Genomic DNA, 25,732 nt, shown 5'->3' with positions numbered 1-25,732 from the left:
CCGACTTCCTGTTTGGTTTCGGCCATGGCGCCAAGAGACTTTTCTTTAAGTTGCGACATGATACAGGTGTGTACCGATTTTCGTTCATGTACGTCAAACCGTATTCTGGGGCTTGAGGCGCAAAGTTTTTTCTCTCTGAACCAATCAGATGAAGGGATGGAGCGCTTTTTGGCGTCTAGCGTCGCTACGGTAACGCTTTTGAAAGAGAAAAGTAATGCGTGGTGTCGGAGGATGGAGACACACATTTTGATGTATAACACACCTGGGTGCACCTTACAGTTCGGGCCGTATTAACTGCCGAAGGAATGGCATAAATTCCGCCAAAATGACACGACTAATTCAAAATGGCCGACATCCTGTTCGGTTTCGGGCATGACGCCAAGAGACTTTTCTTTAAGTTGGGCCATGATACAGGTGTGTACCGATTTTTGTGCATGTACGTCAAACCGTATTATGGGGCTTGAGACACAAAGTTTTCAAGGGGGCGCTGTTGAGCCATTTTGCCACGCCCATTAATGCAAACCATTAAATATAAAATTTTTCACCAGGCCTGGCTTGCGTGCAAAATTTGGTGACTTTTTGGGCACGTTTAGGGGGGCAAAAAGGCCTTCCTTTTGTCAGAACAATAAGAAGAAGAAGATGACCTCTTTCACATAAAGCTAAATATTAGTTGTTGTAATTATTTGTAACCAATGTTTTATAAATCTATAATAAGGTTTTATATTAAAATGATTGAGTGTTTTAGATTCATATTCATTAAAATTCAATGATCAGTTTTTTTTCGGTCCAGTTATTCACCATTGAGGTGTGACAGAGTGGTAAGGAGTCCCTTTTTTCTCTGAGCGTGTATGAAAACCTGTGCCACTCTGCCTGTCAGGCCACGTGGCCATGAAGATGCAAGCCCTGTCGTGCCACGTGAAGCACTCTGCAGCCATCAGCATGTTTATGATCACACGCCGCAAGCTGTTAATCACCACTAAAACCATTAAGTGCAGCATCGTGCCAGCAGGCGGTTATGTCCCATCTGTTATCTGCAGGGCCGCGCGAGTTTTAACGCCACAGACGAGTGGACTCACGGATTACTGTCTCCTGGTGACATGTCTCAGCATTAAATGAGCACCGGTTTGGAATTCAGAAATCGGTTAGTTATCTGTAAAGGTATTTCAGCTGAGAGTCGTCTCGAGTGCTGCTGTTTCCTCAGGAAAAGCTGCTGGGTTGATGTGAATAAGCAGGAACACTGGGTGATATTTGAAAAACAATTCTAAAAAAACTGACCTGCAAAAATAGAAATAGTAACTGCAGTCACTTGGCAGGTTAGACGTGGATAATTTTAAATGTTCAAAACTGTTTGGTTCTGTTTAATTACCTGCGTTTGGCTCCAGAAGGCAGCAGATGGCAGCAGTGATGTTATACAAACTGCAAGACCAGTGTTAAGCACACAGAACTAGATAATGAGGAAAAACTCTGTATAGTTTGCGTAATAAACTTCTTAATGGTGGTCATTTTAAATCTCCCAGCCAGGTAATAAGATGTGTTTATGGATCATTGCTGAAGCACCATTATAAGATGCTTAAAGAATGCATTAATGTTCCCTTTGTATATTGGAGAATAATTAACAAATATGAAGAATCAATGGGTCACAAATGGGTCACAGAATATTAAAAAGCAGAGGGACTTGGAGACTTTTGACAATTTATACATAGAATTTCCATTAATACATTCAACACAACAAGTACAAGTACACAGATTGTAGGCTCATTTTCATCATCTGATCTTAATCTCTGGGACCTCCACAGCGGTTTTGCAACCATCATAACTCCAAAAGACAGTCATTATTTCAGAACAAGGGCCAACAATCAAAAGGAGAGGATTTCCTGATAATTAGAAGATCTGGTTCAAGTTGAATTCCTGGAGGCTTGCCGTTGGGTGGAGCTAGTAGCTTCCAAACATACACAACTCCTGTTGCTGAACTGACACACACATCTTCAGCATGTCAACATATTACCAATGTTATGATTTCAGCATTTCCTGGAAATTGCCTCATCACCTAAAATCCTTCTGAACGTGTTATAGCCAAATGCTAATTCACAACACAAAAGCGGACAGATGGATGAACCGCCACAGCAAAGACTGGCGCCTAAATAGAGTAAATACTGCGCTCATTACTGTGTTACATTATGAAGTAAGTCATTGCTCAGTCACTTACCACTTCTGTATGTTTTTCTTGAACACACCCATGTCAATAGGTGTAGAAGTGTAATGTGGTATTAAGAAAAAGAAGAAGAAGAAAAAAACAACGCCCAGGCAGGCAGTCTGTAGCCTAAATAGACAAGCTATTATTTCTATTGTCAACCGACTACTGAATTCATGATTGCTATTCCAGGCTGTCTTGGTGTAATATCTTGTGTTTTTCAAGCGAAATATTTTATAGTTAATTGATTTTATTTTTCTTGCAAGCAGCATAAAAAATAGAGCATCTATAGTCACTGTACCCAGGATATTTTGAAATGCACTCACATTTGAGATAGTTTGACTATCTGAGTATCCAGTGACGTACTGGTCCTTGTTCTTGAAATTGTTCACTGTGACAGGTCAGAAAAACAAATACACATAGAAAAAAATCTGTATTGTCGAGGAAATTCAGCCCTCTATGATGTCAGAAAGAGCAGATGTTGGAAAAAAAAAACTCCACAACAAAGTGTTCTCAGCATTCAGGAAAACTTTGGGAATTTTGCATAAAGGAATACTTCATTACATGTCTGCTTGTCTTTTGGACCTATAGATACTCCTGATGATAAGTCATCATTATAAAACTGTAGATAAGTAAAAAACAGATGTAAAAGACTCATCAGTCTGCATGGAGCACATTTGATGACTGTAGTTTGTGCAAACTAACTTTAATAATGCTTTTCTGATGCCAAATGGAAGTATAAGGTGTTGTGTTATTAAAAAAAAAAAAAAAGACCGCCTCAAACTACGATCCACACACAACTGTCCCTATCCTCTCAAAACAATAATGCTGTGTGGGGTTGGCCGAAGGACATATTTCAAATATTTAGCAGAACTGTTTTGCCAGTTTTGTTGGATCAAACATCTGACAACAGAAGGTTAAAAGAAACAGATACATGACTTTGAATGACTGTGTGGGAACACTTTGTCAGCTCTCCACCCCCATCGATACAGAACAAACCTGACACCTACTCACAGCCAGGCTGTTTCAACCAGTTTCATCATGCATGCTGTCCTTTTCTACCTCTACAAACTGCCCAAACACATATTAAACAAGTGTCATTTACAGTCCGTGACAAGTTTCAGAAGGCTACAGATCAGAAACTGCATGCTTTCCTGAAAATGTGTCAGCTTTGTATTATTTCTTTATTAGTTTTCCATTCACACTTATTCTTTTGAACACACGAAGAACGAGCCAATCCCAAGATGCGCTGGAAAGCAGGTGAGCAGGAAAACACTCACACCAGATTACCGCCAAAGAAGCAACACATTACACCCCAACATTTTCACAGTCTTAGTCAACCTTCAGCATGTGTTTCTGAAGTGTGAAAACAAACCAGAATATCAGTCACACGCAAACTGCACCCAGAAAGGACCAGAATGAGCTCATGTTTGAGGGTTCCTGCAGTAACAGAGGTACAAAGCCCATCCAGCCACACTCCCTTTACCCTTTTCTGTTGTTTAGAGGTCTGTTTGGGTTTGCCTGGGAGGCCGGAGGTGATGGGTGCACCCTTGTTGGTGACTGAAAAGGGTTTCTAGTTCATCACAGGGCCAAGAGGAATAAACAACCTTGCATTCTCACTCCGTGCTCAGTTTCTGCTGTTTCGAGAAGCAGGAGAAGCAAAAGAAACGCAGGCATCGGAAGAACAAAGATGTGTCCAGCCCATTATCCAGGAACATGGTCTCTTTATTATTTATTTGTTTGACATGTTAAACTCATGCATATGCAGACAGTTTAAGTTTGTTTGTTACTGTTACTTAGTTTGTATTATAATGAGACCTAATAGATTTAAAATATGTATGACTATGATTATGACTATGTTATGATTTTATTTATGGCACAGAGATCAATACAACACTACATAATAAGTAACAAAAGTAATAACAGTAATTGGCTCTTCCGGTCACAACTCAAAAGTCCACAATACTGATTATACATAAATTATATAATTTTTTAATGTAATTTTTCCCTGATGAGGTATGGAAAGAAGCTTAACCCCCTCATACATTGTCGTAGTCAAAACTTGTACATTTCCTGTCCTTCTAACTGCAACCTCTTTGGATCTCTATTCCTAAAACATGTGTGGGATCTTCTTCATTGGAAAACATTTAAATTAAAAATATATTTGCATTTGACAGAAAACAGCAGGCTGTCAAAGGTTTAGTCATCTTCAATTGCAATCAAATGTATTATCTAATAATCAAGATTTGCATCAATAATTAAGACCACAAGTAGGCCAGTACAATACAATTATGACTGAGGTAATTTAATTGCCAGCATCAGGTAGATTATGCGAAATCCTTCCAACTGAGAGCGATGAGAGTGATATAAAAGCTTAAGTGTGTCTCATATTCCTGATGCAGTGCAGACATACATGTGCTCAAAAAGTCACACTGGATTTAAATTTGTTTTGAGGATTAAAAATTCCAGTTTTATATTAGTGTTTTTCAGTCAAAAAATGTATGGATTTCAACTAAAGGACCAATTATGGTAGTAGACATAAATGTCCATGTGTGTATACATGTTATACTGTTTTATTTCCCTTTTCAATGGTGCCACATTGGAAAGGAACATGCATTTGTGGGATTTATAGCAGAGCTGAGCATGCGGGTTGTACCCATGAAAACTTTGCCAAATCCTCTCTGCCAATGCCTAACAGCTTAATTTACCACTGAGTCGTGTTTGATAAATTGGATGATTGGAGTTTGAAAAAACAAACAACACATGTTGGCAATTTAACAACTGATCCATTTAACTAAGGGGAGTCTCAGTAGCGTGTGGAAGAACCAAACACAGCCACGGCAGCCTGGCTCCTCCTCCTCATGCTGGTCACCAGCCTGCTCACACTGCTGTGGGATGGATCTCATTCTTCAACCAGCATTTGTTGCAGGTCAGCCAACGTGGTTGTGTTGGTCACTTTGGCATGAATATCACACCCAAGCTGATCCCACAAGTGTTGAATGAGGTTGAGGTCAGAAGCTGGCAGCTCTTCCATCCTCTCCACTCCCAGATTCTGGAGGTCTCTGATAAACCTGCTCTGTGAGGATAGACTCTGGTCCCAGATCCCTACGATCCAACTGCTGTAGGCAGAATCTGGACTCATTACTGAACATACCGTTCCTCCACATGTTCAGGTTCCAGTGAACGTGTAACTGACACCAGGCCTCCTGATACAAGACTACTACTGTGTCTGTGTTGTGGAGGAGTGGGCCAAAATCCCTGCTGCAGTGTGTGCAAACCTGGTCAAGAACTACAGGAAACGTCTGATCTCTGTAATTGCAAACAAAGGTTTCTGTACCAAATATTAAGTTCTGTTTTTCTGATGTATCAAATACTTATGTCATGCAATAAAATGCATATGAATTACTTAAAAATCATACAATGTGATTTTCTGGATTTTTTTTTAGATTCTGTCACTCACAGTTGAAGAGTACCTTTGATAAAAATTACAGACTTCTACATGCTTTTCAAGTGGGAAAACCTGCAAAATCGGCAGTGTATCAAATACTTGTTCTCCCCACTGTATGTATATATATATATATATATATATATATATATATATATATATATATATATATATATATATATATATATATATATATATATATATATATATATATATGCCATACTTAAGACCTGTTGCCTGCCACTCTTTTTTTAAATCAGCAAATTAATTTTTTTGTAGCAAAGAATCTCTTTTTCCTCCAGTTCATTCCATCCACAAATTAAAGAACATGAATAATTTAAGGACAATAAAGAAGGAGTAAGCAAGGAACACCAATTTAACACATCTGATCATAGAAAGCTATTTACAAAACACCGGTGTGCAGCATATGACCCAGCACACACTCCTGCATTTTTATTTTATTTTATTTTTTACAAAATCCGTTTTCAAGTGAATGCAACAGGCCTCCTTATAAGAAAAGTATTAATTTTACTGATGAATTTTATTTTTTATTTTTTTAAACCAGTCAGCGGGTATGATATTTTTTTTCAAGTTGTAACATATCTTGGTGAAATAATTTTCCGAACTTTTACTTAATAATTTAATCGTGTGTTACTGAATTGTTCGATGGATCAGTGAAACGTCCTCTGATGTCATGGCAACACGAACGAGTGTGTGCGTGTAACTGTCTGTGTGAGTGAGTATGAGAGAGAGAGAGAGAGAGAGAGAGAGAGAGAGAGCGAGAGAGTGTGTGCGTGTATATGCGTGTGTGTGTGTGTGTGTGTGTGTGTGTGTGTGTCTGACTCTGTGTGTGTGTGTCTCTGACTCTGTGTGTGTGTGTGTGTGTGTGTGTGAGAGCAGTCGGTCGGTGGCGGATTCCCATCGCAGACCAAGATGGCGGCCGCTCGGGCAGCCGGCTCGGCTCGGTGACTGACGGGGGAGACGCGTCTGTTTCAGCCGGACAGCAGCGACCGCGGAGCGGAGAGAAACCCCGGCCAACAGCGCAGCTCCGGCCGCCCGGACCGTCGGACCGCTGCCCTGGGCGGCGTTGCCACAGCAACAGACCCGGAGACGGCGGACCGAGAAGTTGCGCGCGAGGGCAGTTCTAACGTTCGTTACCGGGTGAGTGGAGCGGACCGTTAAGCCTGATTCATGGTTCCGCGTTAAGTCAACGGCGTAGCCTACGCATAGGTGCTGCGTCGGTGTGACGCGGTACCATAAATCAGCCTGTGCTGTGCTGAGGGAGCAGCTGCTCCGCTGCGGCTGCAGCGGGGAAACCTGCTGCTGTCTCCGTCACCACGCTGCCCGGGGGTTTACATGTGTTTATTTAAAGACTCGTTTGCGTGTGTGGATGTAGCTCGGTTCCCCGCCGGTCCGTCCCCCAGCTGAGCAGAGTGCCACAGGTTGTTAACATCAGCGAGTAATGGAGTCACCGTGACACCAAATACCGCACAAACTAACCAGTTAAAACAACTTATTACACCGCATCTCTGTCATACCCTCCTGCGCGGGTTTCAGAGATAAAAATACCCCCAAACAATAACATCTTCGTGTGTATGCTGTTACCGCTGCGTCCCATGTGTTGTGAAGTTTAAGCTCTTGTGTCTCCTCACCTTAATGCCCCTGATGAGAGGGGCATTAAGGTGCCCCTCTCATCACATTGATGAAGACAGTGTCTTCACCTTGATGCCCCTCTCATCACATTGATGAAGACAGTGTCTTCACCTTGATGCCCCTCTCATCACATTGATGAAGACAGTGTCTTCACCTTGATGCCCCTCTCATCACATTGATGAAGACAGTGTCTTCACCTTGATGCCCCTCTCATCACATTGATGAAGGCAGGGTCTTCACCTTGATGCCCTTAATGCCCCTCTCTTCACCTTGATGCCCCTCTCATCACCTTAATGCCCCTCTCTTCACCTTGATGCCCCTCTCATCACCTTAATGCCCCTCTCATCACCTTAATGCCCCTCTCTTCACCTTAATGCCCCTCTCTTCACCTTGATGCCCCTCTCATCACCTTAATGCCCCTCTCATCACCTTAATGCCCCTCTCTTCACCTTGATGCCCCTCTCATCACCTTAATGCCCCTCTCATCACCTTAATGCCCCTCTCTTCACCTTAATGCCCCTCTCTTCACCTTAATGCCCCTCTCTTCACCTTGATGCCCCTCTCATCACCTTGATGCCCCTCTCTTCACCTTAATGCCCCTCTCATCACCTTGATGCCCCTCTCATCACCTTAATGCCCCTCTCATCACATTGATGCCCCTCTCATCACCTTAATGCCCCTCTCATCACCTTGATGCCCCTCTCCTCACCTGGATGCCCCTCTCATCACCTTGATGCCCCTCTCCTCACCTGGATGCCCCTCTCATCACCTTGATGCCCCTCTCCTCACCTGGATGCCCCTCTCTTCACCTTGATGCCCCTCTCATCACCTGGATGCCCCTCTCATCACCTTGATGCCCCTCTCCTCACCTGGATGCCCCTCTCATCACCTTGATGCCCCTCTCATCACCTTGATGCCCCTCTCTTCACCTGGATGCCCCTCTCCTCACCTGGATGCCCCTCTCTTCACCTTGATGCCCCTCTCTTCACCTTGATGCCCCTCTCTTCACCTTAATGCCCCTCTCATCACCTTAATGCCCCTCTCCTCACCTTAATGCCCCTCTCCTCACCTTGATGCCCCTCTCTTCACCTTGATGCCCCTCTCTTCACCTTGATGCCCCTCTCTTCACCTTAATGCCCCTCTCATCACCTTAATGCCCCTCTCCTCACCTGGATGCCCCTCTCATCACCTTAATGCCCCTCTCATCACCTTAATGCCCCTCTCCTCACCTTAATGCCCCTCTCATCACCTTAATGCCCCTCTCCTCCTCCTCCGGACTGGAAGCTGAGACGATGGTTTCCACCGTTAATGAGCCAGAAAGAGAGTAAAACGGATGGAAACAGAACAAGCTCTTAATGTTAGTCATTTGAAAGTTAAGGGGCAACCCAGATACACGTCAAACCAATACTTCGGAACCACAACTTTCAGCCCATCTCTGGTAACCAGTGTGCAGGGTGTCACCACTTTGAGTCATGTATACATTCACTCTGGTCTCATTACTTTCTTTAGATCTCTGCTCTATAGTAATCTGAAGTCCTCAGATTTGCTAGTTTTTCTTATTTTACTTGAATCGGTTTTTCAAACAGTCACATTCAGTCTGTTGTTTTTCCTCAAATAATAATAATAAAAAAGAAAAATTGGAAATGAATATGAAAGAGGAAAACCCCACACTAACAAAACTTTTTTTGTAGAGCTGTAATAAAACCCTGTTTGGAGCTCACATTAATGACTACAATGCATCGTAGGAATAATCATTTATTTCTCTTATCCTATATTTTCTGTGGTCCAGAGTTGATTACAACAGATACTGATTGCAGGGACATACTTGCAGTTTTACCAAACGTTAATGTCTTTTTGATGTGCTCAACCAGCCGGGTTGGTAATGATTTTGCTGTCAGTTCTTGGCCAGTACAGAAATACTGGAGTCTCCATCTGGGGGTAGGACGCAAATCCAGAGTTGAAAATGCATGACAAAACTGTTTTTCCTTTATTGCAATTCGTTAATCAAATACAGAGGTATAAAAAGTACTAAAAGAACAATATTGCACAACCCAAAAGAAGACTACGATTTAGTCTTTAGCATGGAGAGAGAATATAAGTAGCAAGGGAGAATGTTAATATGAAACATAATTTTAAAACTGAAAAAGAATAAGTTTATTGTTATTGCTTTGACTTTCATGAAAATATTAATAAATTATTCTGTCAATGGGAAAATAAACATTTCTGATATAAACTTAGCACAGAAAGTAAGGAAATGTGTGTCTGGTAGATTGTTTCTTTGTTATAACAATGCTTGTTGGTAATAAAACTTATACATTTGGAAAACCTCTTCACTTCCCTTTGAAATGGTGCCACGTTTGTGGGATGAGCAGCAGAGCTGAGTATGTGGGTTGCGCCCATGAAAACTTTGCCAAATCTTCTTTGCCAGTGCCCAACAGCTTATGTTGCTCTTGCTATTGACTCTTGTTTTGAGTTTCTGGTACCTCCAGGTGCCAGCACCTGTGATAGAGGTCAGTAGGTTTCTGCTCCCAGAATCAGCATGCCACGTTTGACTGATCTGCAAAGGCCTGTGCCATCCGACAACTTCAAGTTGAAGTGGGTGTATCAAGAAGACGACACCCCAAGTAGACCCTCTCCTCTTCCTGTCAGTACTTAAGTGCTGTAGTCTCTCTGGAACAGACTGCACACAGCCAATCTCTGGTCTCGTAGAGCTGCCATGAGGCCTGCCATCACTGTCCCTCACCATCAGGACTATTTGCACTGGTGTCGGTAACACGTGCACTGGAACCTGAACATGTGGAGGAACGTTATGTTCAGTGATGAGTCCAGATTCTGCCTACAGCGGTTGGATTGTAGGGTCAAAGTGTGGAGAAGACGTGGAGAACGCTATGCTGATTGCTGCACCGATAGAGTAACATGTTTTGGTGGAGGCAGTGTGATGGTGGGGGGCAGCATCGCCCTCCCTGGAAAAATGAGGCTCGTCATCATTGGAGGCAATCTCAATGCAGAGAGATATGGAGATGAGATTCTGCCAACGGTGGCAATCCCATATCTCCACAGTCCGGGACCGGAGTCTATCCTCCAAGATGACAACGCTCCTCCCTCACAGAGCAGGTTTATGAGAGACCTCCAGAATCTGGGAGTGGAGAGGATGGAAGAGCTGCCAGCTTCTGACCTCAACCTCATTGAACACTTGTGGGATCAGCTGGGGGGGATATTCGTGCCAAAGTGACCAACACAACCACGTTGGCTGACCTGCAACAAATGCTGGTTGAAGAATGGGATCCATCCCACAGCAGTGTGAGCAGGCTGGTGACCATCATGAGGAGGAGGAGCCAGGCTGTCCTGGCTGTGTTTGGTTCTTCCACACGCTACTGAGGCTCCTGTTAGTTAAATGGATCAGTTGTTAAATTGCCAACATGTTTTGTTTTTTCAAACTTCAATCAGCCAATTTATCAAACACCAAACACGACTCAATGGTAAAATAAGTTGCTTGGCAGAGAAGATTTGGTAAAACCCACATGCTCAGCTGTGCTGCTCATCCCACAGATGCATGTTCCTTACCAATGTGTTACTATTAAAAATGGAAATAAACAGGCTTTCCAACGGTACAAGGCAAGATTCTTTGCCAAAAAGCATTGTTACAACAAATAAATAATCTATCCAAAATTAATTTCCATACTTTTTGTGCTAAGTTTAGAATTTGACTAATAACAGTGAAAGACTAATTAGAAATTATAAAGTATTTATGGTTATTGTGAAATAATAGAGTCCCCAGGGTGATCTGGCAAAAGGGTGAAGCCAAAATAAATATTTTTTAGAGAAAATGTCACAGAAGGTACAGCTGGTGTCCACGTCTGGATTGAACTGCTTTTGTTGCAGTAACAGCAAATAAAGCAAAAAAATCACTTTTTTTCCCCCTTGAGAAACCTTTTTTCTTTTTCACTTTTTTGTCTGGACTATTGGATCAGAGTTTTGATGTAGGCAGGCTCAATAAAAGAGTCTTTCAATGCTTGTTATTGATACTGAGCTGCAAAATAGTTTGTCTGTTGTCATGTCGGACATCATTTAGAACCAGATGTGAGGTTTCATTTGGTCATCTGGAGACACTAAAGGTTCAGTTCTTCAAATTTGCATTACATCATTTTGGTGTCGTTCCTCAGATTGGACCCGTAATTCCTTCGCTTGTGCAGCATTTTGTTGTTTTTTCATTGAAATGTCAGCTTTCTTGTATTTTTATGCATTTACTTACAGGCAGATACTGTTGTTGTGCACATGATGGACAGGATGTTTGTCTTCTGTCTTACTGTCATGTCTGTTCATGCTCAGAGGGCAGAGGTTCACCCTTTTGGAATGCCAGAGGAGAAAATAAGTCATGCTTTCAATTGGGGCTCTGTCATCTGGTTCAAAAGAGCCAAACGGCATGGGGCGAGCTGCATAAGTTGCTTGACCTGGCTTTGCAGTCGTGTGCAGGATTTACAGCAGGGAATAAAAGTTCAAAAGGACACACATCAAGACGGTGTCTGCTCAGGTGATTGAAGCCATTAGGTAACCTGGATTCTCTTACCAGGACACCAGGCGTAAAGCTCCTGGCCCATCTAAAACTGTCATCAGGCATTCCCTTTTGTGACAGTGATGGTTGTAACACCTCAGGCACATGGTGCATGTTATTCCTGTCTTGCGTAATTTCTTTTGAACACAAACAAGGTGGGAAAACCGTCTGACTCCATGGAACCGTCTATTACACAATGAATGCTCTGAATTCCTGACCTGGAGATGTTATCAAGATGACTTCTTTGGTAGCTGGTGAAAATACTGATAACTGATAACTGATACTGATAAATATCAGCCATATGTTTTGTTGTTTTTATTTTTAATGAGAGAGGCTATAGGTATGCCTGAAGATTCACTCTCGCAGTGACACCTGTCTGGTAGTCGTTTTTGAATGTACAGAAGAAACACCTCTAAGTTCATAGTCTTTCAAGGCCTGTTTTGATTAAACCATAGCAGTGATGTGACAACACTGTAAAGCGTTTCCCACAGGTTGGTGTGCTTTGATCTGGCATCTTGAAGCTACAAGATCTTAAAGTCTGTGTTCGCTGGTATCAATGTTAAGTTACACAAAGCAGAAGGCATATCAACAGTGCCTTAGATTTCTTCTTAGTCTGTTATTTCACATCATCATCTTGGATATAGCTGCGGCTTATACTTTCTCTCAGAGGGAAAGACAGAAATGGAGACATAATAGAAGAGCAACAGAGCAAGAGATGGAACTGTTGAGAATAAGTAACTGTTAGACTTATTTGCATTTCTGGCCCATTTCCCTCTCATATGAGCATATAAATTACCCCTTTTGTCCTTCCAGTGATCTGCAGGATTTTCTTTCGAATGGTGAATTGAGAATAATTCTCTTGATCTCTTCTGCATGACTCAAACCTTTTCTGTTATTAAATTTAACCAAAGCTCCCCCTGAGACTTCTGGATATATTCAGTATACAAAGTGTACCTCACCAGCTAGCTTTTGTTAAGTTTTAGATTTACTCCAGTGATCAGTATTGAATAAACAATAAGTTGGTTTAGAACTTTAAGGGTTATTTCCATCTTATATTTTATATATATATTTTTTCATTTTATTTTTTTTTTGTAAAGGAAAAAAAACTAAATATATTAGATTTTGTAAATGCTTCTATTTGATGTTGGAGACAAACGGGAAACCCAGTAATGTGCATAAAATACAACAACCGAATAACCGGCAGTAAATGTAAACCTACATTAGGAATTTGATAAACAAATGGAGAGTGAATAGTCCTTGCAGCTAATTTTCTAGTCATTAAACAGGAAGAAACAACCCTGGGAGTAAGATATGGTCAGAATGATCGGGATCAAAACATGAAATGATGAAGAGAATCATGTTGGTCACATTTTCATATTTGGTTGTTTTTACATTACAGGTCCTGATGGCTAATTCCAGTTACTCCCTATATCTGATATAAAAAAATAATTATTAATTAATGGCATTCATTCATTCATTCATTCATTCATTCATTCATTCATTCATTCATTCATTCATTCATTCATTCAGAATGAGTTCCATCATCATTTCCTTTAGAAGTGACTTTTATCCAGTAGCTGCATTTATGTTATTTACCAGCTGTGGTAACAACCTGCAAGGTAGAGGGACTCTGCTACAGATCTCAACAAAGGAGAAAAGCCAGCGATTTTTTTAAGGAATGCAGGTGGATCAGAAAATACAGTAGATATGAGCCACAGAATCTGATGGTATGACATTTAGCTAAAGTACCATAGCATCACAGTATTTCAATTGCAGTTCTAAAATGTACTATTTGTTAACAGAGTAGCAGTGAAGAGAGATTCTGTGATTTCAATGTTGGGGAGCGTACTGCGAGTATTTAACCCGAGTGTTCACTTAGATACACACCCACTTCTTGTTGGTACTCACTCCAACACACAACAGTCACAAAACACCAGAGAGCCAGCAGCCCACTCATAAATATGTAATGAGCTCAACAGTTATGCACCATAGTGGAAAGTAGACGGATGTAGAGGAACTAAATCATTTTACACAAGCAGAAAGTTAGCACTTCTCTGCTTGTAATCACCCTGTGGCACAATTTTGATGAAAGATAGAGGATGGTAGCTAATTAATCAGCTATTCTATCCACTTTGATGACATTACTACAGTGCGTAGATACATAAGTACATAGATAGATTTTAAGACTATATATGTTACCTTCAAGTTGGCTCAGAGCAATGAGCAGTGCTTCTGTAGAGGTGCATGCATGTTGGTGGTATTGCCTTCTCTAGCAGACACCCTCCTGAAATATGCCTTGCAGGTTGGATGGCCTTGCTTTTCTCCCTGCTATTCCCATTCAGGAGTTATTGGTAACCACATAATTCTCATATTGTTGTCTTTGTTTTCTTGGACAAATGAAAACTTCTAGTCACTCATCTTCCTTGGCCATGAAAGCCAACTAAAGCTTGTAGTTTGACCACCAGGTGGTGAAGGGTTGTGTTTCTCTGTGCTCTGCACAATATAAAGGGATTCCTGCACTTTCATAACTTAGATACAACTAAAGTTACGCATACTATGGAAACGGTATGCCAAATTATTCCGTAATTATGAAACTGTGACTTCTTCAAATTGCGATGTGCAAAGTGCAAAAGTGTTACGTTCACTACGTCACGGGTGTTCAGCGGCGGTGCGGCGCAGGTGAGATGATGAGAGTGGGAGGTTTCACTTACCTGATTGAAGCACGGGCTGTAAACGGGAGCTGGCACTAGTGCAGCATGTTGTCACGTCGGGAGAGATGCGCCACCGGTAAGGTGCTGTTTTATATTAATTGGGCTGGTTTAAGTTTGCTTTGAAAACGCTGCCGCTGGGCTGGCATTGTTTATGTGCGCCGTTTGTGTGCTTGATCCGTAAATGTTTGAGTTTCAATTGTGGCGTCTTCACTGTACTTCCTGGTTGCGGTGCATGCTGGGAAATGTAGTTAATTGTTTTACATGGGTAACGATTTGCTTTGCTCAGCGTTGCTACTAAAAAACTACACTCATTATTTGCACTTTGGGCCAATTTACTGAGAGCACTTCGTGGTTAAGGCTGTTGCTTTAATGTGTGGCATTGCTATTTATTTACATTTGGTTTAAGTAATTGAATTGGTTTAACAAATTTGTGGCAATGAAATGTGGCTTGTGTGCAGCAGTGCAATGTTTAAATGTGCAATGTTCAATATTTCTTGTGAGGGAAATTGTTGCATTTCTTCAATTATTGCATATATACAGTTTAAAAAACTAATTATTGTAATTCAAATTTTATTATTATAACACCAAATACTGATTATATTTACTACTACTAAATTATACTTGTAATTTATATTTGCATAATTTATTTATTCAGAATTTATAATATATTATGTATATTGCTGTTTACACCATAGCTTTTCTATTTTATAGGTTTATAACCTGCTATTGTGGACTAAAAAACAACTTTAAAAGATCAACAAACAAAGTTAATAAAAAACCACAAAGAGTTAAAACAACGTGTCTTCTTCTGGCGCCCTGTTCGGTGGGGAAAATCTTAAAGAACCGAACAGTTATAAACCGAGGCCCACTGCACTGGATTGAGTGCAGCAAAAATAGCCACGGACTGCTTCATTAAGGAAGCTTAAATAATCAACCCAGGACCAGCTGGCCTCTCACTTCTGCTACTCCAATTTTACCACTAATCAAACTGCCCGTTGATCAAGGATAAAGGAGCGTGTATACACTTTGACAGTGACAGCTCTCCAGTCAACACAAAAGGAGTAACAATGGCAGACTTGGAGAAGCTTAAAAGTGTGCGATCAAGAGCACAGGCTTCATTCACCAAAAGGGCCCATACTCTCACCAAACCGGGACTTTTGGAATCGACTGAGATTCTCAGGGAATGGAAGATTTTCAAGACGGACTTTTCTAAAGTCACAGATGCAGGGTATGAGTATGCTGAAGCCCTGAGGGAGTCAACGGATGAAGAGGTCATAACATCTGCAGACCAAATTGATACAAAAACAGCGGAGTGTGAGAACAGGTTCCTCGAGGTAAAAACAGCCGCCCAGGAAACTTTTTGGACCAGCTATGCAGAGGAGGCCTTCTTCAGGCAGGCCGAAACGGCTGACTTGGCCATCACTCAGGCAGAGGAAGAGGAAGGTAACCCTCTGAAGTCAATCAAGGACCGAAGGCTGAGGAATAGAGGTCTTGAAAGAGAGGTCAACGAACTCGGAGAAATGATAGCAGAGTGGAAGGAGTTACTTCCTGGTTCGAAGGTAATAGATCTCAGGACACGCCACAGGGCTCTAAAGAAGAGGGTCCTGGCATTGTTGGACATACTGGAGGAAGATGAAGCCGACCAAGTAAAGGGTAGAGAAAGAAACCTGGGAGATGATGGCAGCATGGTTGGTGATCCACCAAAAGATGCTTATTTCCCATCTTTTCCCTCTCTCCCTGATATGTCGACTGATCTCAAGGTCAAGCCTAAAACAATTATGGGGGCTTCGAACATGAACACCCGGCTACCTTCACGGCCAACCCAGCCCCTCTCACGGCAAAGCAGCCCGATGACCGCAAGAAACCCTGATCTCAAGCCTCAAATTAGTCTTGAAAGAGCACGACTTCCCACTTTCTCTGGTGACATGAGGGACTATTACCGTTGGAAGACTGAGTGGGAGGACCTACAACAATTGGGTAACCCACAAGGTACGGATTGTATAAAAAAGTTCCACTTATTAAATAGTCTCCACGAAAAGGTCAAGAAGGATCTCGTCCTATCTAGCTGTGGATCCGCCGATGAGATATTCTGGCTGCTGGACAACAAATACGGGAACAAAGCAAAAATAGTCCTAATGATTACCAACGAGGTCCAGTCTCTTCCCCCAGTCAAAGGAAACAATCCCAGAAAAACCATTGAATTGATCCAGGCTGTGGAACGGGCACTGTGCAATCTCCAGATTCTTGGTGAAGAGGACGCTGTGAAGAACCGTGTTGTTGCGCAATCTCTGGAAAGCAAGCTTCCCAGTTTACTCAAGAGGGAGTGGATTACGCACAAAACTAACCCAGCAAACGGGTTCTCTCCACTGTACCACTTTGATTGCCTCCTGAGATTCTTGAAGAAGCAGGAGGAAATTCTTGAAGAGTTGGATCAGTTGGAACCTAGCCCTGCAGACAAAGGCCCCGTGGAAAAGGTCGGCGCAGACTACCCAGATAAGAGAGGGAGGAAGGCTTTCACTAAGTCCACAGCAGGTCAGAAGGACGACCATCCCAGCTGCACTGTCTGTGAAGATGACTCCCATGCCGGCAGGCTATTTGCATGCAAGGTCTTCAGAGAGCAAGATCTCTCAAGTAAAAGGGCCCATTTAAAGAAGCTAGGGTTGTGCTTCAAGTGTTTGCGGCCCCACCCCAAGGATGGAAAAGGATGCACACCCAGATTCCTCTGCCCAAAAGCAGATTGTCGGAGAGGAGGGGTGTCGGACCACAATTACCTTCTGTGTCCTAAGCCACCAACTCCAAAGAAGGACAGCAGCAGTGATGAGCAGAGCACCATAAAAATTGGGGGAAAGAAACTTGGCCTTACCAACAAGCAAGAGGAGTTTCTGGCAGAGCTTACTCCAGAACAAAGAGAGAAGTATAAGAACGCATTCTCAAACAAAATTTCCTCAACTGTATGCGTCAAGGCTGGAGATGGACTGCAAGAACATCCAGTTGTGATGATGCTGATGGAAATAACAACAAACTCTGGTTGCCTTATTGGTGCCCTAATCGACCTCGCATCTGACACCAATTATATTACCAACGAAGCAGCCGATCGTCTTGGACTATGCGGTGAGAATATCAGGCTTATTGTCCATGGAGTCGGGGGGATGAAGAAGACTGTCCTGTCCAGAAGATTTTCCTTGCGGTTAAAGGTGAAGACATCCAAGGGAAAAGTGGCAGAACATAGAATTCTCTGCTATGGCTTGGAAAATATTGCGGAGGTGACCCAACCAGTCACTGCCAAGCAGCTGCAGAAATTCTTTCCAAATGTACCCAGAGACGAGCTGGTCCGTCCCACAAAGATCGACCTCCTTATCAGTCACCGGGAAGGTCGTCTTGTTCCCCAGCCAATCAAGATTGTGGGAGATCTCGTCCTCTGGGACGGCCCGCTGGGAAAGACTATCGGGGGAACCCATCCCGACCTCATGGAGACAGCTGATCTGGCCGTGTACCGCTCTGAAACTCACCTTGCGAGGACCATGAGATCAGCCGTAATGGCGTATAAAGAGACCGTCATACCTCAAGAAGAGGAAGGAAATCCGCTTGTCCGGAGCACCGCAGCCACCACCAACAAAGAGGTGTTCGAGTGGTTCAGGTGGGACAGCATCGGAGCGGCGTGCAGTCCTCAATGTGGCGGATGCAAGTGTGGCAGGTGCCCCCCTGGAGGAAAAGAAATGACCCTCAAGGAAGAGCGGGACCTGGAAAAGATAAAAGATTGCTTAACATACGTGCTGGCGGACAAACATAGCAACTTACCCCACTGGGACACAGCCTATCCCTGGAAGGCAGACCTCTCAACACTGCCAGACAATCGGCATGCGGTGGAGGCAACCTTCAGAAACACGGAGAAACGTCTGCAGAAGGAACCTGCATGGAAGGCTGCATACAAAGAACAAATCCATGAAATGGTCTCAAGAGGAGCTGCTGCTAAACTCACAAATGAGGAAATCAACTGCTGGAAAGGACCTAAATGGTACATCAGCCATCTGGTTGCACCAAACCCTAACTCCTCCTCAACCCCTGTGAGAATTGTGTGGAACAGTAGCCAGGAGTTCCGAGGCATAAGCCTAAATGATCTTCTTCACAAGGGTCCTGATGTCCTCAATCCCATCAGAGGTGTCCTTCTGAGGTTCAGGAGTGGACTCCATGCTGCACTGGGTGACGTAAAAAAGATGTACAACTCAGTGTGGCTGAAAGATGAAGAAGTCCACCTCCACCGCTTTCTCTGGAGAGACAACCCTGAGGATGACATTGAGGTGTTTGCAGTTGTCAGAGTCAATATTGGTGATAAACCCGCAGGATGTATCGCACAAGTTGCCATGAAGGAGACGGCCAACCTTCCTCAGTTCGCTGATATGGTTGAAGAACGGCGAGCTCTGACTGAGGACAGCTACGTGGATGACATCTTGACCTCACACGATGACCTCAAGACGCTGGAAAGGATCACCAAAGGGGTGGAGGAGATGTTGAAAGCGGGAGGCTTCTTCCTCAAACCGTGGGTCCTGTCACACCAAAGTGGGAGGAGTGGAGCCCCTGCTGAAACAACTGCTAACTCTACTGCAGAAACAACTGCACCCAGGACTCTGGTACTGCCCAACCAAATGCATGATGGGGAAAACAAAGCACTCGGGGTCGGCTACGAACCTGAAACAGACAAGCTTCGGTTGCTGACATCGATCAACTTCTCTAAGAAAAGAGGAAAAATGAGGACAGGACTTAATCTGAGCATGGACGATGTTAGGGAAGCAACACCAAATCCCCTTACCCGACGCATACTTCTTAGCCAAATTGCTGCATTGTATGACCCAATTGGTCTTGCTTCGCCAGCCAAACAAAAGGGAGTGATGTTGGTACGAGAATCATTCCAGGAAGCCGGCAAAGACAACCCATCTAAAGACACATGGGATGCCCCACTCTCACCAAAACTTCGAGAAGCCGCAATAACGCTCTTTGAAGAATACGTGAGACTTGGCCAGGTCAGGTTTGAGAGACGCCTCACGCCACCTGGAGCCATAGGCCCACCAATAGGGATCACTTTTTCAGATGGAAGCGAATCCTCCTATGGAGCTGTGCTCTACTTGCGGTGGGAAACCAGGGACAGAGTTGAAGTGAAGTTTGTGGAATCCAAAGCTAAACTAACCCCTCTCGACCAAAAGGGAGATGTGATCAAGGCGGAACTATGTGGTGCGGTCTTTGCCACCCGCCTAAAAATGTACTTTGAAAGGCACTGCCACATTAATGTCAAGCAATGGATTCACTTCGTGGACAGCCAAACGATCCTGGCAGCCATCCAAAAGAACAGCTATGGCTACCAGACCTTTTTTGCTAATCGAATCGGTGAGATTCAGAAAGCCGGACAAGTGGAAGATTGGAGATGGATCGAAGGCAAACGAAATATTGCTGATATACTTACCAGAGGTACAACTCCTGAGGAACTGAATGAAGGGTCAGAGTGGCAGCAAGGCCCCGAGTTCCTGAAGTTGCCCGTGACTGACTGGCCAATGAAGATGGCCAGTGAAATTACACCTTCTGCTGCTGAAGATGTGGGGAAACTTCAGCGGAAAGCCTTTTCAGCAGTGGTCACCAGGTCCCAGTCAAAAGGAAGAACTGGCCCCAACGAGCCTGGCATAAAGGCAGAACTCAAGCATGAAGGAGCCAATGGTAGACTGACCTCACCAGCTGTCCCGGGTGTAACATCAGTGGCAGGAAGACAGAGAAGGCCCTGGACAATTGGACTGGTGCAACTTGTGGAACCTCAACGCTTCAGTTCTCTGTCCAAACTGTGTGGTTCCATAGCCTGGACTCGACGTGCTGCAGAAACCTGGCTAGGAAGTCGCCAGACATCGGACTCATCAAAGTGGGAGGCAAACTGCTCTATCCTGTCTGTAGAGGAAAGAGCGCAAGCATTCCGAGACCTGGTCCTCGCAACCCAATATGGCAGTCTGTTCCTGGACTCGACACTGAACCGCTTGGTGGTCCACAAGGACGAGAACACAGGAATCCTTGTCTGTGGAGGACGAATCCAGTCCTGGAAAGAAGATGGAACAGCTGTTCCTCTGATCCCATTTAATTCATGGCTCGCAACCCTGCTATCAAGAGAAGCCCATGACGAGAACCATGAGGGTGTCGCTGCCACACTTCTGCGCACCAGGAAGAAAGCATGGATTGTGCAAGGTCGGAGAGCAGTAAAGAAAGTAGTGAACGACTGCTTTACATGCCGCAAACTGAGAGCAAAGATGTGCCAGCAGGTAATGAGCGATCTGCCGCCAGAACGCTCACAGCGTGCCGACCCATTTGAGCATACCACACTTGACCTCTTCGGCCCCTTTGAAATCAAGGATGCTGTCAAGAAGAGGACAGGAAAAAAGGTGTGGGGTATAGTCTTCTCTTGTCTGGCATCAAGGGCAGTTCATGTGGACATTGTTGACGACCAATCATCTGAAAGCTTTGTCCAAGCTTACTCTCGCTTTGTAGCATTGAGAGGCCATCCTAGAAAATTGTGGTCAGATAGGGGAACCAATTTCATTGGAGCTAAACCTGCCCTACAAGACTTGCATAGGTACTTAGCTACCTTACAGGAAGCATCCGTAGAGGACAAAGCTGCCAAGAATGGGACAGAGTGGGCATGGAACTTTCATCCAGCTGACGCACCCCATCGTAACGGGGCTGCAGAAGCTGCAGTTAAGCTCATAAAGAGGGCTCTCACTAGCCTCGGAGGGACGACAAGCTCACTCACCTGGGGTGAACTCCAAACCCTCTTCTTCCAGGCAGCTAACCTCACCAACGAACGGCCGATAGATGCAAGGGCACAAGAACAAGAAGACTCTGTAGAGTATCTGACCCCCAACACTCTGCTCCTCGGGAGGACCAGGCAAGGAGGAGATACAGGAGGAATCGACTTGTTCACCCACCCCTGGCGCCGTCTCAGAGCCATCCAAATTGGTGTGGATATGTTCTGGAAGAAGTGGAGTGAACTTGCCGGACCTAACCTATTCATTCGGCCTAAGTGGCACCAGACCCGAAGGAATGTAGCCATCGGTGACATTGTATGGATTGCTGATCAAAATGCACTGCGAGGGCAATTTCGGCTTGGAAGGATCGAAGCCGTGCACCCTGACAAGAAAGGACTTGTGAGAGACGCAGATGTCAAGACGTGTGCAGGCCTCCCTGCCTCCCAAATAGTTGGGCTGAAGAGGAACCCTCAGCAGCTGACGGCAGTCGTCTTACGGAGAGACATAAGGAGACTGGTAGTCCTCATCCCCGTGGAAGACCAGTGACTCTTGACTCTTAAAAAAAAAAAAAAAAAAAAAAAAAAAGTGATGAAATGTTTAGTGTGTGACCGCCTTGAATCGCATGATCAGACGGTCAAGTGGGAGGTGTTACGTTCACTACGTCACGGGTGTTCAGCGGCGGTGCGGCGCAGGTGAGATGATGAGAGTGGGAGGTTTCACTTACCTGATTGAAGCACGGGCTGTAAACGGGAGCTGGCACTAGTGCAGCATGTTGTCACGTCGGGAGAGATGCGCCACCGGTAAGGTGCTGTTTTATATTAATTGGGCTGGTTTAAGTTTGCTTTGAAAACGCTGCCGCTGGGCTGGCATTGTTTATGTGCGCCGTTTGTGTGCTTGATCCGTAAATGTTTGAGTTTCAATTGTGGCGTCTTCACTGTACTTCCTGGTTGCGGTGCATGCTGGGAAATGTAGTTAATTGTTTTACATGGGTAACGATTTGCTTTGCTCAGCGTTGCTACTAAAAAACTACACTCATTATTTGCACTTTGGGCCAATTTACTGAGAGCACTTCGTGGTTAAGGCTGTTGCTTTAATGTGTGGCATTGCTATTTATTTACATTTGGTTTAAGTAATTGAATTGGTTTAACAAATTTGTGGCAATGAAATGTGGCTTGTGTGCAGCAGTGCAATGTTTAAATGTGCAATGTTCAATATTTCTTGTGAGGGAAATTGTTGCATTTCTTCAATTATTGCATATATACAGTTTAAAAAACTAATTATTGTAATTCAAATTTTATTATTATAACACCAAATACTGATTATATTTACTACTACTAAATTATACTTGTAATTTATATTTGCATAATTTATTTATTCAGAATTTATAATATATTATGTATATTGCTGTTTACACCATAGCTTTTCTATTTTATAGGTTTATAACCTGCTATTGTGGACTAAAAAACAACTTTAAAAGATCAACAAACAAAGTTAATAAAAAACCACAAAGAGTTAAAACAACGTGTCTTCTTCTGGCGCCCTGTTCGGTGGGGAAAATCTTAAAGAACCGAACAGTAGACAATCATGCCCCGACCTTCGGAAGCATTCTTGGTTGCCTGCAAAGGATTAGCTGTATTTTAAAGTAATAAAGAGAGATGAGTGTGTTCACTTGTGTTTGTGAGTCACATCAACGAGGAAAGTCTGACAGTAAATGCAAATGCATGTCTCTTCGTCATATCAGGTTTCTTCCCAAATATATAATGCCTGAAACCGATCTGAGAATTTCCCAATCTATTCCTTTTTTTGTTTTTAAATTGCTTAATAAACTCAAAATTGGGCCTCTTGAACCTGATTTCGATCGCCCTGTAAATGTACAGAGGGACATAACCAGGTGTCTAATCTGACTTATTTTACGAGAAGGTTTTTCATTTGTGGAATATAACATAAAACTTACAATTTGTACATATTTATGTGCATAAAATGAGTTACAACCGAGCAGACTGTTTCCCTGAGACATAAAGTACCGTGGACACGGATTTAACATTTCCTTGTCGATAACTCGTTACCAAAATGCTGGTACAACTCCAGCAACGCCTCCTTCGAACCGTAACAACAATCTACAACCTTGTTGTCTTTAAAACATGCTGTCCTGTGAGTTGGACGAGTCACACGCTCATGATTTACGGACGACTGTTTGACAAGTGTGCTGGAATCATCTGTTAGTGAATAATAGAAAATAGATACCACTTTATACTTGATAAACCGGGGTATATAGTGGAATAATACGATGTGTAGCCCGGTGTGGTTCTGGGGCATTATTTAACAAACATGGCTTTAGTTATAAACGTGAAGTTGAAAACCACCTGTCGTTAACTATAGTGCTTTGTAATAAAGAGAATCAGGGACTCTGAGACTCATCCATATTTTTATTATCTAGCTGGCATGTAGCAGTTATGCACATCTTAAACCTTGATCTCTGCTGCTCATTGTATTCTACCACTTTGCAGACTTTGCCGTAAACGTAATGTCTTAGCAGCAAACTGGGTAGAAGAAGAATATGGTGGATGTGAGGAATTCTTGGATTTAAAACAGAAAGCTGTGCCAGCCTTGAAGTCACAGGACAGTGTGGTTTGTGTTAACATAGTGCATCCAAACAAAAACGCTGTAGTACAAAAGAAGTGCTGCCATAAATGTGCTTGCACAATAAGTGAGGATAAATAGGATTACATGTTCCCAGGGAATACTTTTCAAAAACACTAATTAGTTCTGAGCTCCGAGTATTGTCTGCTGCTGGAAAGGAAGGATTTGTCTCTGGTTGGTGGGTGGCATCAGGTGTTATACAGAATTAATTTGAGCTGTTATCAAAATTGAAATCCCTGTCTCCCAGCAAAGTCATCCGTCAGAACATAACAAACCTAATTTCGTTGTCTCTGTTCAACTGCTTTGGGTCATATTTATCAATTAAATGAATGAAGCATGCTTGTGCCACATGCAGGTTGTGAAGAGGTTTTTATATTTGATTGGAAAGGCTGCCCAGGCACTGTTCTTTAATTACTTAAAGGACTATTTTTAGAAAGCAATCAGCAGGAGAAATATTGAATAACTGCAATATGAAAGGTTGGAAGAAAATATACAATTGCTGAGATTAGATTTAGCTGTCATTTCTGACTAAAGAGACGTAAGGGCAAAGTTTCTCTTCCAGGCAACTCAGCTTGTGGTTGCAAATCACAAAGTTCAGTTTTGCAGTTGAGGTCCAAAAAATGTGCTGATTTAGGAACAGAAGTGAACCATCTCATCTCAGTAACGATCAGCGCAGTCGACCAGGACCACTGCAGATTAGTTTACGGTCACTGAAGTATCTCCACACCTTGATAATAATCAGAGACAGGATTTAAAAATGTTAACTCAGCTACATTCATTTAGGCTATGAGTTATAGCATAAGTTTTATATACAAAAATCTAGACACCAGAGGTAAAAGGCTACAAGGAAGATATTGATAACCAAATGCATGTATTATTTGAATTATTTTGTAGAACAGATTTGAAAAGTTTTCTGCCAGCCAGGGAATTAAAAGATAAGTAGGGACACAGCAGGTTGTTTAGATCAGATTTCTGGCTGACATGGCATTTAATTCCCACAGAGGATGGACTGGTACTTGTTTTCAACACTTTGACAATTACATTGTTTTGAAGTGTCAACTCTTGTGACTGATCTTTAGTCAGCCCTGCAACTTATCTCACTACTGATGCTTTGTGTCTTTTAAAAGCATAATCAGTTTATGTAAAGATTATGACGTGTTGGCAGGTAAAGCCTGTCACGACTGAGCCTCACACTGTGGCAGCCTCATCCATCCATGATTTGTGTTTAATTATTCATGACATGCACAGCAGAGCGCCACACTTGTACCTGAGAGATGCATTGCTTTCAACCTGAGCTGCATTCTGAAACGCGTTTCACAATATAGGTCATTTTATTTAAACTTTTTCCCAGGCAATTCATGCACTCGTGAATGTTTTTTTTAATGAAGCCAAGCACTTTAAAGTTCCATCAGCATAAACGTAGTTGATGCATTCATTATATTTTCTCTTTTCTGCATTATGACCGGTTAAATTACTCTGCAGAGAAGCATTGCCAATCCAAGTGATGTTTTGTTCTGCTTTATCTTGCTCCGCCAGCAAGTACATTCAACTTCCATCTCTAATCCATCTTAATTTTGGACCTTATCCTTTTGGTTTTAATAGACAAAGTTAACGAGAAATGAGTATAAGGATACATCTCAAAACTGTGATCTGGCATTTTATGGGATTAAAAAACGAAGCAATGGGCTGTTGTAAATTATTATCCTCTTTAGGGATTTCTTTAAGTATCGCTGGGACTCTTTGAAATCTTTTATATTGTGTTGCCAT

At 43.0% G+C, this 25,732-nt stretch overlaps 1 protein-coding gene across 10 annotated transcripts in view; it reads left to right on the top strand.

Annotated features, from left to right (window-relative positions):
• The first annotated feature begins 6,540 nt into the window (after positions 1-6,540).
• Positions 6,541-25,732, top strand: part of LOC133458284 (C-myc promoter-binding protein-like) — a 99,853-nt gene continuing 80,661 nt past the window's right edge. For 9 of the 10 annotated variants that reach the window (XM_061738092.1, XM_061738074.1, XM_061738083.1 and 6 more), the window contains exon 1: positions 6,542-6,797. The gene's annotated coding sequence lies outside the window, so the exon portion shown is untranslated. Of the gene's footprint in view, positions 6,798-25,732 lie in introns of all 10 variants that reach the window. The other variant, XM_061738037.1, reaches the window with a different exon arrangement.

The sequence above is a fragment of the Cololabis saira genome, chromosome 2 (assembly GCF_033807715.1).
Source record: "Cololabis saira isolate AMF1-May2022 chromosome 2, fColSai1.1, whole genome shotgun sequence".
NCBI lineage: Eukaryota > Metazoa > Chordata > Actinopteri > Beloniformes > Belonidae > Cololabis > Cololabis saira.
Note: the sequence above shows the minus strand (reverse complement) of the source record. Positions and strands in the feature narration are given on the sequence as shown.